Raw genomic sequence first — 16,933 nt, forward strand, 5'->3', positions numbered from 1 at the left:
GACAGAGATCACAAGCAGGCAGAGAGGCAGGCAGAGAGAGAGGAGGGAGCAGGCTCCCTTCTGAGCAGACTCAGTGCAGGGCTCCATCCCAGGACCCTGGGATCACAACCTGAGCCAAAGGCAGAGGCTTTAATCCAATGAGCTACCCAGGTGCCCTAAAAGTTAACAACTTCTAAAACTTAGAAGACTAAATAAGCAACAAGTTTGAAGACAATTTTGAGAAAGACCAAAGTGTATGCAGAAGTTTGCCCTACCTAATATCAAATATAAAAGCACTGAGATTAGAGCAGAGTGGCCTGGGGGCAGACAGACTCACACAGACCAATGGAGGAGGGCAAGCAATGCAGAGTCCCTATGTGTGCATGTGTGCATGTGTGCATGTGTGCATGTGTGCATGAGCATGAGAGAGAGAGAAAGAACGAGGAGGAGGAGGAAGGAGACAGAGAGAGAAAGAGAGGGGAAGGAAAAGAGGGAGACAGGAAAAGAATTTGATCTATGAATGTGGCAGGAGCTGTTAATTTTTGATCTAATATCCATTCGCCTTATTAGTTCACAGCTACTTGATTTTGTTCCTGGCTGCAATGTACTCAGCCTCATCTAATAAGTCACGATTGGTCTAAGCCAATCAAGGCAATTCTGATTTCTGCGTCACCAACTTTTCTTGCAGCTGTAAGTGTCCTGATAATTTCTTCCCATTCTTCCCAATTTCTTCCCTCTCTACAAGCCCCAAAATTTCAAAAAAATAAATCTGCTAGGCCACTTAAGTGAATATTTTGCTTTTCTAACAAAAAGGGGCATGCAGAGAATTCCCTATTCTCACCTTGAAAGGGATACAAAAGGGAAGTGGTGCCAGTCTGTGATCATGAGGGAAATGTAAAGAGACCTTGAGGGGTGCCTGGTTGGTTCAGTCAGTGGAGCACGAGACTGTAAACCTCGAGGCTGTGAATTCGAGTCTCATGTTGGGTGTCCAGATTACTTAAAACTAGAATCTTAAAAAAAGAAAAAAAAAAAAAAAGATGCTGCTCTGACATTACCAAGCAGCCACCCCAAGGTTAGCACTGACTCCAGACTCTTTGTTGAGTGAAAGAAGAGATAACGTTCAATGAAGCCCCTGCTAGTTAACTTGCCTGTCATATGAGGTTGACGGCGTGGCTATCTGACAGAATGATAAACGGGGGGAATCCCCCAAATTTCTGGAAATCCGGGGGGAGAGGACAATACTATAAAATAAGTAGGCAGTAGATTTGGAAACCATATCCTCCCTTGACCAACAGATTTCACATGAGTTAAATACATACAGATAAGAAATAAAATGATAAACACATGAGAGAAAAATGGAGGTGAATATGCTTATGACCTTGAGGTAGGGAAGAGCACTGGGGGACCTGCTTGAGGCTGACCACATCCCATTCCTTTTCCTCAGGGCACGTACTTTCAGATCACACTTCCTGGTCCTCACGCAGGTGTGCGTGGCTATGCGACTAAGCTCTGGTCAATGCAATTTGACATGGAAGTGATGTGGGCCATTTCTAGGACTGATCCCAACCCCTCCCCCTAGGCGGATCTTCCACTTCTCTCTCTCTTTTTTTTTTTTTAATTAAATTTTTTATTTATTTTCAGCGTAACAGTATTCATTGTTTTTTCACCACACCCAGTGCTCCATGCAATCTGTGCCCTCCCCAATACCCACCACCTGGTTCCCCCACCCTCCCACCCCCGCCCCTTCAAAGCCCTCAGTTGTTTTTCAGAGTCCATAGTCTCTCATGGTTCACCTCCCCTTCCAATTTCCCTGAACTCCCTTCTCCTCTCCATCTACCCTTGTCCTCTATATTATTTGTTATGCTCCACAAATAAATGAAACCATATGATACTTGACTCTCTCTGTTTGACTTATTTCACTCAGCATAATCTCTTCCAGTCCTGTCCATGTTGCTACAAAAGTTGGGTATTCATCCTTTCTGATGGAGGCATAATACTCCATAGTGTATATGGACCACATCTTCCTTATCCATTCATCCGTCGAAGGGCTTCTTGGTTCTTTCCACAGTTTGGCGACCGTGGCCATTGCTGCTATAAACATTGGGGTACAGATGGCCCTTCTTTTCACTACATCTGTATCTTTGGGGTAAATACCCAGTAGTGCAATTGCAGGGTCATAGGGAAGCTCTAATTTTAATTTCCTGAGGAATCTCCACACTGTTCTCCAAAGTGGCTGCACCAGTTTGCATTCCCACCAACAGTGTAAGAGGGTTCCCCTTTCTCCACATCCTCTCCAACACACGTTGTTTCCTGTCTTGCTAATTTTGGCCATTCTAACTGGTGTAAGGTGGTATCTCAAAGTGGTTTTGATTTGAATCTCCCTGATGGCTAGTGATGATGAGGATTTTTTCATGTGTCTGGTAGCCATTTGTATGTCTTCATTGGAGAAGTGTCTGTTCATATCTTCTGCCCATTTTTTAATATGATCATCTGTTTTGTGTGTGTTGAGTTTGAGGAGTTCTTTATAGATCCTGGATATCAACCTTTTGTCTGTACTGTCATTTGCAAATATCTTCTCCCATTCCGTGGGTTGCCTCTTTGTTTTGATGACTGTTTCTTTTGCTGTGCAGAAGCTTTTGATCTTGATGAAGTCCCAAAAGTTCATCTTTGCCTTTGTTTCCTTCGCCTTTGGAGACATATCTTGAAAGAAGTTGCTGTGGCTGATATCAAAGAGGTTACTGCCTATGTTCTCCTCGAGGATTCTGATGGAGTCCTGTCTCACGTTGAGGTCTTTTATCCATTTTGAGTTTATCTTTGTGTACGGTGTAAGAGAATGGTCAAGTTTCATTCTTCTACATATTGCTGTCCAGTTTTCCCAGCACCATTTATTGAAGAGACTGTCTTTTTTCCACTGGATATTTTTTCCTGTTTTGTCGAAGATTATTTGACCATAGAGTTGAGGGTCCATATCTGGGCTCTCTACTCTGTTCCACTGGTCCATGTGTCTGTTTTTATGCCAGTACCATGCTGTCTTGGTGATCACAGCTTTGTAGTAAAGCTTGAAATCAGGTAACGTGATGCCACCAGTTTTATTTTTGTTTTTCAACATTTCCTTAGCAATTCGGGGTCTCTTCTGATTCCATACAAATTTTAGTATTATTTGCTCCAGCTCTTTGAAAAATACCAGTGGAATTTTGATCGGAATGGCATTAAAAGTATAGATTGCTCTGGGCAGTATAGACATTTTAACGATGTTTATTCTTCCGATCCAAGAGCATGGAATGGTCGGGGTAGCGATTCTCATATCAGATAAATTAGATTTTAAACTAAAGACGGTAGTCAGAGATACAGAAGGACACTACATAATTCCACTTCTCTCTTATTTCGAATTTACTGCCTCACTCGGGAGGATTACTTGGAGAGGCTGAGACCCTGGCAGGTGATGAAGTTACTGTATGGGAGTGTGAATCTGGGCTCTCCATGCTATACACATTTAGCTGACGTGGCAAGAAATAAGGCTGTATTGTTTAAATGCCCTGGGATTTGGGGCAATGTTTGATGTAGCATATAGCCTGCCCTGACTAATACAGGAAGGCTTCCTAAGGCAAAAAAAAGCCCATAAAGAAAAAATTGTTAAAACTAATAATAGCTAAAACAGAATCCATAAACTAACTTCTGAACTGACAAAAAATACCATAAAAATGTCAATGTTATAGAGCAGAACAGGAGATTTTGAAAAAATGTATAATGAATAGGGGGTTTGCATTTAGAATAGATGATGAACATTCCCAAGTGATTAAAGACACATGGAACAATAAAAAAACAGCAAATTACATGAATGTGCAACATAAAGGAAACCCAAATGACAAATCAGCATGTAAAAAGATAATCAGCCTTAGTTAATAAGGGAAATACAAATAAAAGTATAAGATAACCATGAGCCATGCCTACCCACCCTTTACCCATAAAAGTCCCTTTCCCATAAGACTCCTTTCGGGGGGAGAGGGGCTGGGCGTTAGGTGAGCCTAGTGGTAGGTATTTAGGAGGGCAGGTATTGCATGGAGCACTGGGTGAAGTACATAAACAATGAATCTTGGAACACTGAAAAAATAAAATTAAATTAAAAAAACCCAAAATCTAAATTAAATTAAATAAAAAATGAAATAAAAAATGAAATAAAAAAATCCAAAAAAGTGTTTTCAGAAATAAATAAAAAATAAAAAAAATAAGTAAATAAAAATGTGCTTACAACTAAAAAAAAAAAAAAAAAAGACTCCTTTACCCATAAGGCTACCTTAAAAATCAAGTTTGAAAGCATGACTCCTAATGAGATGAGTTGGGCACTTTTTTATATTACTATGGGGGGGATACATGGGGTTAGCAATGAGGTCAATTGAAGACATTTTTTTTCTCAGTGTCTAAATTTTTTTTAATGTGCATAACCTCTAACTCTACAATTCTGTCTCCCATTATATTCCTTAAAGTCAACCTTGCTCATGTACATCAAGAAACATGTATAAGGATGTTCCTTGCAGCATGGCTAGAAGTATAAAAAAAAATAATCGTTTGTCTGTAGGAGGTTGGCTGAATCAAACATGACACATCTAGAATGTGACCTACCATATGGGCGTTAAAATGGAAATTTCTCTAAGGCACATGAGAATATTCATATAGTGCAATTTACAACTGCTAAAGGAAGAAAAATTCTCATGTAGACAAATGTCGGAAGGAGGCACACTTGCTGACTGTAACAGCCTTTCAGCAGTGTGGGGCTGTGGGAGGCAGTGCAGTGGGGCTTTCATTTTGACTTTACAGACTTCTAAGCTCTTTGCCCTTGTGTTCATGTAATATACTATATTTTAAACATCATGTTCCACTGAAGCTATTGAATAAGATAAGCAAGATACAACAAGTGACTGTGCTAAAGTATATATGTATAAAGTTTGAGAAGGAAAGGAGATGGTGTGCAGCGCATAAACCCTGGAGAAAGGTAGAGCCAGTTTTGAATTTTGCCTCTGTCATTCTCTGCAAGTATGGTATTTGGGAAGTCACTAAACCTCTTCAAATCTACTTCTCATCTGTACATGGGGAAGATGCCACATCTTTCTCAGAATTTTATGAGGCTTAACAAAACTTGGGACACCTGGGTGTCTCAGTTATTAAGCATCTGCCTTCAACTAGGTCATGATCCTAGGGTCCTGGGAAGTGGGAAGCCTGCTTCTGCCTCTTGGACTCCCCCTGCTGTGTTCCCTCTCTCGCTGTTTCTCTCTGTACCAAATAAATAAATAAAATCTTTTTAAAAAAGGCTTAACAAAACTTAAAGAAAAATCTATTTATCTGTCCATCCAACCATCCATCCAACCATCGAACCATCCATCCATCCATCCATCCATCCTCTATCATCTGTCTTTGCCCTGTCATAGTGATAGACACAGAGCAGAGCCACAATGAGTACTAGTTTATCTTCACTCCTTTTTCTTTTCCCATTATTCCTTTATTTCTCCATTTCTTTTTTTTAAAAAACATTTATTTGGGGGGGGGAGGGAAGGGGCAGAGGGAGAGAGAGAATCTCAAGCTGCATCCGCACCCCCCACCCTAAGTGCCGAACCTGACTCGGGGCTTTATCTCACGACCCTGAGATCATGACCTGAGCTGAAACCAAGAGCTGGATACTCAACTGACTGAGCTACCCAGGCACCTTTATTTTCCCATTTGTCTAATCAACTGCTGTAAACTGAGCCCTTGCTCTATATTAGGTGCCAAAGATACAACCTCAAATCAGATATGGTCTCTGCCTTTGAAGAATATTGAGTTTAGTGGACTAAAAATATTAAAGAAGCAGTTACATCACACATCTGCTATTAGAGAGACGAGACAGCAGAAGCTCATGGGCAAGGAAGCTGTTCTACACTGGAGAGGAGGAGAGAAAGAGAGTGACTCTGAGGAAGTGATCTCTCATCAGAAAACCACTGTAGGCCTGGGAATTGTGTAGGTTAAGAGGCAGAGGGCTGGTCTTTGTGTGGATGTTGGATGGAGGCAGTGTGGACAGACTCAAAAAGATAGAACAGGATGTGTACAACAGAGCAAGGACTTATTTCAGAAAAAAACTCTAAGTTTACAAAAATTCATACAAAAGAGACCAAAGATAACCTAAATAAATGGCAAGATGTACTGTTTGCAAGTGTTGTAAGATATAGTACGGTTAAGATATCAATCATTCTTGGGCACCTGGGTGGCTCTGTAGGTTAAACCTCTGCTTTCGGCTCGGGTCATGATCCCAGGGTCCTGGGATCGAGCCCCACATCGAGCTCTCTGCTCTGCGGGGAGCCTGCTTCCTCCTCTCTCTCTGCCTGCCTCTCTGCCTACTTGTGATTTGTCTCTCTGTCAAATAAATAAATAAAATCTTTTTTTAAAAAAAAGATGTCAATCATTCTCATATTGATCTATAAATTGATCTATATCTATAATCCCAATCAACTTTCCAGCAGGATTCTTTGTAGACACAGGCAAGCTTTTTCTAAAATTTAAATGGAAAGATAAACGACCTATAATGGCCAAATCAATTTTGAAAAAGAAGACAAAGTTTGAGGATCCACACTACCTAATTTAGAAATGCATCATAAACCTACCCTGGTGAAGATAGTAGGTATTGGACAAAGGTTAGACACATAAATCGGTGGAACGGAAAATAGAGAACAGCTTTTTCACAAGGGTATACAAATAATCCAGTGCAAAAAATACCAACTTTTCAACAAGTGGTGCTGAAAAAATGGACATCAATATGCACCCCCCCCAAAAAAAAAGAAAGGAAAAAGAAGGAAAGGAAGAACAAAGAAACTCAATCTACATTTCACATAATACAAAAAATTAATTATAAATGGATCATAGGCCACATACGCATGTGTTTTTAAGTGTCCACTTGCTTATGTGTATAGTATGTGTGCACGTATATGTGTCCATGTGTTCATGTGTTCAGGAGTGTGTGTGTGTGTGTCTGAGTGTGTCTGAGTGTGTGAGTGTGTCTGTGTGTGCAAGGGGTGAGGTGGGGAAAGCTAAGAGACCTTTGGAGAGAAGTACCAATTGGCCGCACATTTACACTTGGAAGTTTTCAGTGTACGTATGGTAAGTGAAACGAAGGCAGCAGATGCCATGGTTTTTTCTATCAAAATTATTTAAATTTAACAAGTACAGGACAAGTTCAGCTTTTGGAGTTTCATTTTATTGTATTTTACTTATTTTTTATTGGCCCATATTAGTTGAATACCTATACATGTTAGTGACTGGTAAAATTCACTATGTTTTATCTAAACGTCTGTCTTTCCAAATAGCATATCCAGTTTATCTAGACAAATAAACCAATGAAAAAAGAAAAAATATATCTCTATAGATGACATTATCCTAGATGACTCTGAAAACTTAAAGTAGATAACACTGACATAAATGGATATTTAAGAACGCGTCCAGCTTTTTCTATAATTAATGATCAGACAACCTGGTGACCCAGAGTGTTAATCTACTAATTGTTCTTCTTGAGTTACCCGGGTTTTAAATTTTAGTCACTGGAAACTCCTGCCTTAAGATACGAATCCGCACCAGTATGCAAATAAAACTAGGACAATGTACTTCTAATCCCTGGTTCTCATTGCTTCATCTTCGAAACAAGGATAACAGATCCTATTTTATGCGGTTGTGGTGGTGGTTATGTAACACTGTGCTGGGCTCATAGGGAGCACCAAAAAAGCTTAGGTATGATTATGATTGTTATTATCTATTTACTTCTTTGCCAATGTGTTCTCAAACTAATAATTTTGGAAACCTAATAAAGCCCTCCGGAGTACCACTCTTTCAAAAATTTGCTTTTGGCAATTTATGTATCATATTAAAAGAACTTACCGTTTTAAAAAAAAAAAGTTGTTTCTATACTGAAACAGATGAATATGAAGTTCAAATTTACAGGATCAGCTGTTCGAGTCAAGAAAGAAAATGCCTTTTAAAGCAGAAAATATATATGTCCCCACTCCCCTGAGGAAAGAACGCCAAAACCAACTGCACTCAAACACTAAACATTGGCTTAAGACTGCATGAGAAGCATTGCCGCTCTGGAGGAAACAGTCACAGCAAGTCTGAAGCAATTGATCTCCAATAAAAAAAAATTCTTTTATTATTATCCAATAATTAACAACTGATAAAGATGAAAAGGGTCTGTAGTTCTATAAAATTAGAGGCTAGCTTGCAGAAATTGATAACTTATTATGATTTTTATTGCCCTCAGTTAAATGTTAACCCCGGATAAGGTATTATTTTTTTGCCCTCTGGAGACTCAGCTAACTTAAATCTGATTTCTATATTTCTTTTCCAAATGACTTTATAAATTCTAGTTACTCAAATATACTTGGAGCTAGACCATTTATCTTTTTGCTGGTTCCCTTATCAATGAGTAAAATTAAGTTTTGGTACATGCTAACAAATGATTTTGTGACAGAATTGGGCTTTCCATGCTCCAAGAATGCCCAGAAAGCACAGAAGGAATTTAGCAAAGCACTGGAAAATGATCCCTATAGAAACTGCTCCCCTGGCATTATCTTAACTGGCCAAACCACAAGCATACGTTCATGGTGGCACAATGTCCATGCGGATAGCAAGCCTCTCTGGTTACAGAAGATTCAAGAACTTCCCCTGGGCATGTAAGCCCCTTAAAAATTGATATTCATTCTGTCTCACTGGGGACTGTGCCTCTTTCACATGGCTCAGCACCTGGGCTTTGAGGAGGAAGCCCTGAAGCAGAGTCCTGGTTACCAGGGTTTCCTGACCGGTGATGCCAACAGTCCCACACTGTGGTACACACACTGCCATGGGTCTACAGAAAAAGCCACATAGGGGGGCGCCTGGGTGGCTCAGTGGGTTAAGCCACTGCCTTCGGCTCGGGTCATGATCTCAGGGTCCTGGGATCGAGCCCCGCATTGGGTTCTCTGCTCAGCAGGGAGTCTGCTTCCCTTCCTCTCTCTGCCTGCCTCTCTGCCTACTTGTGATCTCTCTCTCTCTCTCTGTCAAAAAAAAAAAAAAAAGCCACATAGGGAGATGCTACCCGTGAAGGTGTAGCTAACATGGAGAAATATGCTGACTCCAGGAAAGAAAGATCTAGAATATGACATACTATATACTCTAAAGTATCAAAACCAAAATGTTCTCTCTGAACTCCTCTGGGAGACTCAGTCCACACAGATCCTGGGAAGACCATAAAGAGACAAAGGACACAATTGCATTCTAGAAGATTCTATGGCTTGAAAGGAAGCTGTAGGGGTGGGGGAGGTTCGGGTCACACGGAAGGGACACAGAGGTAAGGACAGTAATGACAGGGGATCTGACCTTGGCAGGGAGACTGGATCCAGATCTGAGTGAGCAGGGAAAGCCTGTGGCTCTCAGCCTGAAGCGGGGCACCCCTGGGCACGTTAAGTTTCTTCAAGGGGTGACAAGCGTGGAACACTTTCAACAATTAAATTCCGAATTCTCAAGTCCCTATATAATCTATCCTAAAACTCATCTGTGGGTAAGATGACTGCCCTGCACGTTCTTCTTTCCCATGCCCTACATCTCTCTGCAGTGGAAACCTCCAGATACCACACAAAGGGACAGCCAGTGCGTCCTTACACCAGGTCTCCCCAGGAACCTCTCTGTCATCCATCTCATGAAGAGTCTCTTCTCTGATATATTTTATTTTGTATTTAATTATACTGTTCTGATCATCTGTGTACTAATCAATACTATAAATAGTATCGATAACAAGTCCCATGAAATATTTTAACATATATATGTGTATCTATATATAGGTCTGTGTAACAAACATACACGAGCAAATATGCAAAAAACAGGTGACAGAATAATCAGTGAACGCCTTTCATTTTTTTTAGTGAATGTCTTTCTGGAAGAAAATTATGATAAAGTTTGGTGGAGCAGGTGGAATTCCTATTCCTATTTCTACATGAATTCAAGGAGGAAACAAAATGGTATAAACTTTCAAAGGAAAGGAAGAATCATATATTCTGTATTTTGAATGGGTGGTCTTTATATTTGACTGGGTATCTTGTTACATATTTATTCCTTTTTAAAGATTTTATTTATTTATTTGAGAGAGAGGAGACAGAGAGAGAGAGTGACAGCATGAGTAGGGAGAAGGAACAGAGGGAGAAGCAAACCCAACATGGAGCTCCATCCCTGGACCCTGAGATCATGACCTGAGCTGAGGGCAGATGCTTAAATGACTGAGCCACCCAGGCGCCCTGACTGTGTGTATTTAAAAAAAAAAATGATAGATCTGAATGAAAAGTACAGCATAGGAAATACAGTCAATAATACTTAATTATAGTAACGGTATATGGTGAGAGACGGTAATTACACTTACCATGGTGAGCACTGTGTAATGTATAGAATTGCTGAATCCTTATGTTGTACACTTGAAACTAATATATGTCACCTATACGTCAATAAAAAAGTGACATCAGGGCGCCTGGGTGGTTCCGTTGGTTAAGCGTCTGCCTTTGGCTCAAGTGGTGATCCCAGGGTGCTGGGATCGAGCCTCACGTTGGATTCCCTATACCGCAGGGAGCCTGCTTTCCCCTCTCCCTTTGCCACTCCCCTTGCTTGTGCTTGCTTGTTATCTCTCTCTCTGTCAAATAAATAAATAAAATCTTACTAAAGAAGTGACATACCTGTGTTGTTTTAAATGTCACTACTTACAATATGTTAGAAATTACATCTTTGTCCCTCTTTAAATTTATGATGCACGATGTTAGATGGGCACTTGGCTGTGCACCCACAAGCACAGGATGTCAGGACTAGCTGAGGGACCCGCTGGGTCACAGGCAGACCTATCTGGGGGTGTCAGAAGAAAGGCTCGTAAGCAGAGGCAGCTAGCTCCCACAGTCTCTGGAGCAATTCTGGGCCCGGGGAACAGTCTCTGGTTTGATGGAAAGGCCAGGGGAGGATCTGAGGGCCAAGGAACAACGGCACAGGAGGAAGTTCAGGTGGGACTGGTGTTAGCCAGCCCTGTCACCCAGCTGGGAGGTAAGATACAGCTGGTGGCACAGGGCCAGGGGTTCCAAGTCCAGTCCCACTTCTCAGTGAGCCTCAAGTGCTTTTGGTGGGCACAGTGAGCTTTAGTTCTGGGCACACAAGAAAACCATGAAAAACAGACCAAAAATAATAAATCATACCTTTCAGGGCTTGACCCAGGGGATACAACCCCGCTCACCACAGAGTGACCTCCGGAACAGCACTATGCTATTTCACAACGCTGTTGTTTGTAATAACTGAGTCAAGGTGTGTGGGAGGACACCGGACAGGGACCTGAAAGTCACTGCTCACTATGAGCTATGCACCGGCCTAGGCCCTCATACTTACAACCATGATTTCTAGCATTCCTACCAGGTGTCACAGCTCTGGGTACTTCTCATGAATGAATTCACTTAGTCCTCACCTGGGCCCTGGGTGGAGGGCACCACCATCCCCATCCCCATTTCAGAGATGAGGAAGCTGAGGTCTACAGAGCTCATCCACACTTAAGCCCCCAGCCTGTCCTTGGTGTAGCCAGGAGTTGGGCTCGAGCTCTATGGACGGAAACTACATCGGTGCATCCCTGGCAGCCCCAGGGGACAGGAGACCTTAGCTCCACCCCCGGGAGAGGAGTGGCAGCCGCAGTGCCACGCGGAGATGGCTGTTCACCCTCCTCCCTCTGCAGCTCCCTCTGCTCAAGGAGGAAGTGGGGATGTCAATGTGTTTCCATTTATAACAGTTCAAAGAAAACCTTAGGACGTTTTGGGGGACAGCCCCATATGGGCCCCATGGGCTTTAGCGTTTGCTCTATGCAGCTCCCTTCTGCCACCAAAACTGTGGAATCCCCAGTGCTGAGTGCTGCTAGATGCACCAATAGGAGAATGAGGGTAGAAGAGGGCGTTGCCCTTCAACACTCAGTCCCTGGAACCGAGGGAAACACCATTCCCAATCGGCCCTGGGAGGACTACCCAACAGGGGCTGCTGTCCCCATTGGGCAGATGGGAGAGGATGGCCGCCCAGCTAGGAAGCAGGGAGTGAGCACCAGATCCCAGATCCCAGAAACAGAGAGACCATGGCTAGGGCTTCACACAGACGGAAGGACAAACCTGGTTTTCCCAGAAACCCACTCTTTGGCTCCACATTTGATGCTAATGAGCAGAGCCTGGTTCCCCAGGCAGACATCAGGGCCTGGGTTCTGCTGTCCTTCTCATGGCCTGGGTATGCCACCCAGCCCTGGGACTACTCTAGAACCCACGCTCCATCCATCCTGGGGAGGTTACAGCTCACCGTGTGTGGGCATGAGGTGGAAAGACATAGCGCCATGTTCACACCTGCCCCAGAAAAACACGAGCTCCTGGGACCCAGTTAGGACTTGGTGTGGCCCTCGGGGCAACAGCGGCAGGAGGCCCCAGGAACAGAGAAATAAAGCGAGCATGAAGACAGAGACTCATGGACCGACCCAGGGCCACCAATGAGGTCCCCCTGGTAAGGCCCAGGACCTCAGGACCTGAAGCCCTGGGGAGGGGGCCTCTCTACAGGGGGCGTTTTTCCTTGGCTTCAAGCTGTTTCCATGTCAGGCTCAAGCACACAGGTTAGGAGTATGCTACTCATTTAAGACCAAATAACTCAGGTTTCCAAGTGGACAGAACTTCACAGGAAGCACTTGAAGAACAGAAAAAAGGCAGCCCTAATATTTCTACCCACATAGTCAAAGGACACCTAAGTGAGTCCTTCTGTGTTCATGCAGAACTGCAGATTTGATTTTCAACTGTACTTCAGTCAACCTGTAAACAATTATGTTGTGCCCACGCCACCGTCCCTTCCCCGAGGAGCCCGTCAAGGGGACATGGAGATAGGCAGAGGATCCCCGGCCTGCAAGCAGCTCAAAGGGTGGAAAACCGAAGGAGGAGGTGGGGAGCCTTTGGGGGGACTTTGGGTGGGTGCCTATGCAGGGCTGTTACCTCTGGGTCTGCAGGGCCCATTCTCTGCCCCAGCTAACCTCAGGCTGGCTGGGTTGGCATCACCCAGAAAGCAGGAGAACACGTGACCCCTCAGGGCAGGGCCCTCCCTCAAGCTCAGCCTAGCAAGCCATGAGCCAGGAAACATGCTGGATGCAGGATGCATGCTGCCAGCAGCCCCTCTTTATGAAAACCAGCCCTCATCTGTTCCCAAAGTCGTGGGGAAAAAAATCTAGGCAAGTAACATTTTCCGAGGAAGCATTTTTCAGATACGCTAGCTAAAAATGTTCTCCAAGGGCGATTTTTTTTTTTTTTTTTTTTTTTAAGACTCAGCCTAATCCTTGCCCATGTGCCGCTCAAAAACTAACATGTATATTCACAAGCTATTTTCTTGGTAGAATTTTCAAACGTTCTCAAAGAAGACTCCAAGGCAATGGAGCTCAAATCAAGCCGTGGTGACCGGATCTAAACAGAAAGAATCCTAATCACCTTCAAACAATCAGTTGTTAGTGACTGAAAGGCAAAACGGCCAGCAGACTAGGGGGATCCAGGCCTAGCCAGGGGCAGAAGCCAAGCAAGGAGGCCTGCTAGAAATAACCAGCATGGCAGAGCGGATGCCATTAGGACACCATTCACTGACACATGCCTCCTGTCGTGACGGTGTTGCTTCTCAAGGCCACCTTCTAACTTTAGGGACTTAAAAATATGACCTGTCACATCCTGGGGGACCTCCGCCCCGTCACTCAGTCTTATCAGCATTTTTTTTGCCAAAAGTCTTATTCAGCCGGAGATTACAGAAGATGCTGGGAGTGAAGCAGCATCGGGAGGCACGCAGCCTGTCCTCTGCCGCTGTGATCATTATTAGCCAATGGTTAGTGAGGCCCACCATGGGCTCCATCCCTACCAGACACGCATGCTGTGGTCACTCGTTGCCTCCTAATTTTAATCCTAAGGTCACTGAGGGTTTATGAGATGAAACATTTGCTCAAGGTCACCCAGCGAGTGTGTGTCGGAGACAGGGCGCCTACTAGACATGCATCCAGACGGTCTAATTTCAGAGCCCTTCTCTTGACTGTTTCGAGATACTCCCTTGTGTGGCAGCTCACAACCGTGGAAAAATGAAAAAGATAACAAAACCGTTGGACAGGGAAGGAAGACCATGGTGCTGGTGAACTGATTAATTAAAAATCATAATACAACCTTCAGTGGATGCTATAATGGGTGAAAAATGAGCTAAACAAGAGAATATTCACATGGTCTCAAAGTTCACCCCACCGATTACTAATTAATTATAAGGAATGAAATAATAGTAATTTATAAAGGAGAGCTCTGGCAGAAACCACATGAGCCACGTGAACAAGCTAGTCCTCACCAACACCAGGTCCCAGTGACAGGCTGGACCCGTGGATGTCGTGTAAACACACGAAATGTGTGCTGAAACTAAGCACGAAGAAACAGCCAGACAAATCCAGACTCTCCTGGAAACAAATGGCTTAGGTTCTTCCAAAATGTCAAAATCACAAGAGAGAAAAATAAAAGCGGTGTTCTGCTTTAGATGTAAAGAGACAGAGAGCCAAATTCAGGACACGATGCTTAGCCAAATGCTGCATAGGGGAAAACAGCTATGAAGAATATTTTGGGGACAACCAGAGGCATTTGAATAGGAACTGTATGTTGGAGAAGATGACTTTATCAATGTTAAATTCCCCAGTGATAACGGTGCTACAGTTTTGAAGAAGAAAGCCTATGGATGGAGGAGATATTTCCCAAAGTATGTCATGTGCTGGCAACTTACTTCAAATGATTCAGAGAGGAACACTGAACACACACATACATAACACACATGAGTACATATTCCGTGTGTGTGTGTGTGTGTGTGTTTGTCTTTGTGGGTAAACAACTGGTAAATCTGAGTGAAGAATATATGAGCATCCACTTTCCATTTTTGAATAGATGTGAAATTTATCAAAATGAAAAGCAGGGGCACCTGGGTGGCTCAGTGGGTTAAGCCTCTGCCTTTGGCTCAGGTCATGATCCCAGGGTCCTGGGATTGAGACCCGCATCCCGATTTCTGCTCAGCGGGGAGCCTGCTTCCCCCCACCGCCCCCTCTCTACCTGCCTCTCTGCCTACTTGTGATCTCTGTCTGTCAAATACATAAATAAAATCTTAAAAAAAAAGAAAAGCAGACCAAAAATAAAGTGTTTGTTCAAAAAGTCATAAGGCAAAAGAACTACTATGTTATTAATCAACTAGATAAAAACTGCATTTTGGGACAAGAACTAAGAGGAAACATTAAAAAGGAAAGTATGTGAAAGTGATAAGACTACTGTTGTTTAGATTAGTCTTATAATACTTTACAAACCAATCATGATAGCAACAGAGGGCAACAGAATTACTTCATAAATTTTGTACTAGTGCTAGTATAAATCAAATTACTTTTCTGTTGTTCACTACAGTCATTTTTTTTTTGAGAATAATGTTTATCATTCTAAATGCAAATTCTAGTGCAATACGAATCTCATTTCATAACTCGTTCTCAGTGGATTTCAGGGAATAAATAACCCCATCCTTGGCTTTAGATCTGATTTCCAGGCAATTTGCTCCAAGGACCAGTACAAGGTCTGTTGCTAGAGGCGCTGACTTCACGTGCCCCTCCAGCACAGTTGCTTGGGACCCACAAACATGAGACTTACTTTTCAGACACTGTGATTCTCTGGAGGCGGGTAGCCGTCAGGCATCCAGGGCAACGGCGCACCGTCCCTGCTGGAAATGGCCCATTGTTGCCCCAGTGGATGGTGTGAGACTGCAGCCCCTGAGAACTCTGGAAAAAAACACAAGAATAAAAAAAGAATGTTCACATTTCACTGAAAGTGAGAATTTAAAATATAAGTTTTAAGAAGATATATTTTTTATATTTTAAAAATTAAATGTAATTTCAAATTTAAATGTGATTTTAAATATTCAGTATGAACTTGAAACGGTCTTGAGAGTGAACCCCACATCCTTGAGCCCCCCTTCTTAACACACCTTCCCACTCTTTAAGTTTTGAAATAAGTGCGGGCATCTGGAGGGAGGTCAGGATAAATGGGAAAGGTCTCCCCAGTGGGTGACTGTGAGAAGTGACTGTGGGTGAGAACACACAAGAAGCTCATGTGCTATGCTGATGTTCCAGGAGAGGAGCACAGTGCTTCCCAGAGGGACTCACAAAGCAAGCCTGATTTCTGACATTCCATGGGACTCTCAGGTGGTGTGGTCTATGAGGAACCTCGAAGTCAGGAAGCTGCTAGTAACCCCTGCCTGGACCGTGGGGCATCTAGGTGGTCACGGTGATGACCATACCTGGGTCCTGGCAGGGTGCACTGTGCTCCATATGGAGGGCAGGGGGTCATGAAGAGCATTGTGAATGGAGAGGGTCCCTGTGGACCACACCTCCGTCCTGGTGGGTTCAACTTGCTCTGCAGCATCTTGACTCCTGAGGTCCACTCACTTATATGCCATGTGGAGTTATCAGAGCCCTAAGATGCTCTTAAGCTAGGAGGCTTGTGACTTCACGGGCGAGGGGAGGGAATTGGGTCACATCTGTGCACCCTACAGAGACTACACCATGGGGTACAGGAGCCCCTCCTTCCTCTATGATCACACCTAGGCTGTGGGTGAAGTCTGGGGATCTTGCCTGTGTCTATGGAATGTCTATAGTGTGCCCAGAGGCCTGGGATGGTATGTCCTGTCCCCGTAGTTCCAAGTACCCTGGGGCTCCAGATCCCTGGCTGGCTTCCCCTTTGATATCTCCCACCCAGTTGGAGAAACACCACGTCTTCATCAGCATAACTGCTTTACTTTCAACATTTCAAAGCTAATGCAATGCACTCCCTCTTTTTGGTGGTTTTTACCTCTTACTAAATATATTTTGGTCCTGTGTTCACCTTCCCACCTTGGATTCCACTCC

At 43.4% G+C, this 16,933-nt stretch overlaps 1 protein-coding gene across 1 annotated transcript in view; it reads right to left on the reverse strand.

The window, feature by feature from the left end:
• The window catches only part of OTUD7A (OTU deubiquitinase 7A), a gene marked incomplete at both ends in the record, with an annotated part of 181,761 nt that extends 166,046 nt beyond the window's left edge, over positions 1-15,715 (reverse strand). Inside the window, one exon of the mRNA XM_080808681.1 lies at positions 15,681-15,715. The remainder of the gene's footprint in view (positions 1-15,680) is intronic.
• Between the last annotated feature and the right edge of the window lie 1,218 nt (positions 15,716-16,933).

Source organism: Martes martes, assembly GCF_963455335.1.
Source record: "Martes martes genome assembly, chromosome: 7".
NCBI classification, from domain to species: domain Eukaryota; kingdom Metazoa; phylum Chordata; class Mammalia; order Carnivora; family Mustelidae; genus Martes; species Martes martes.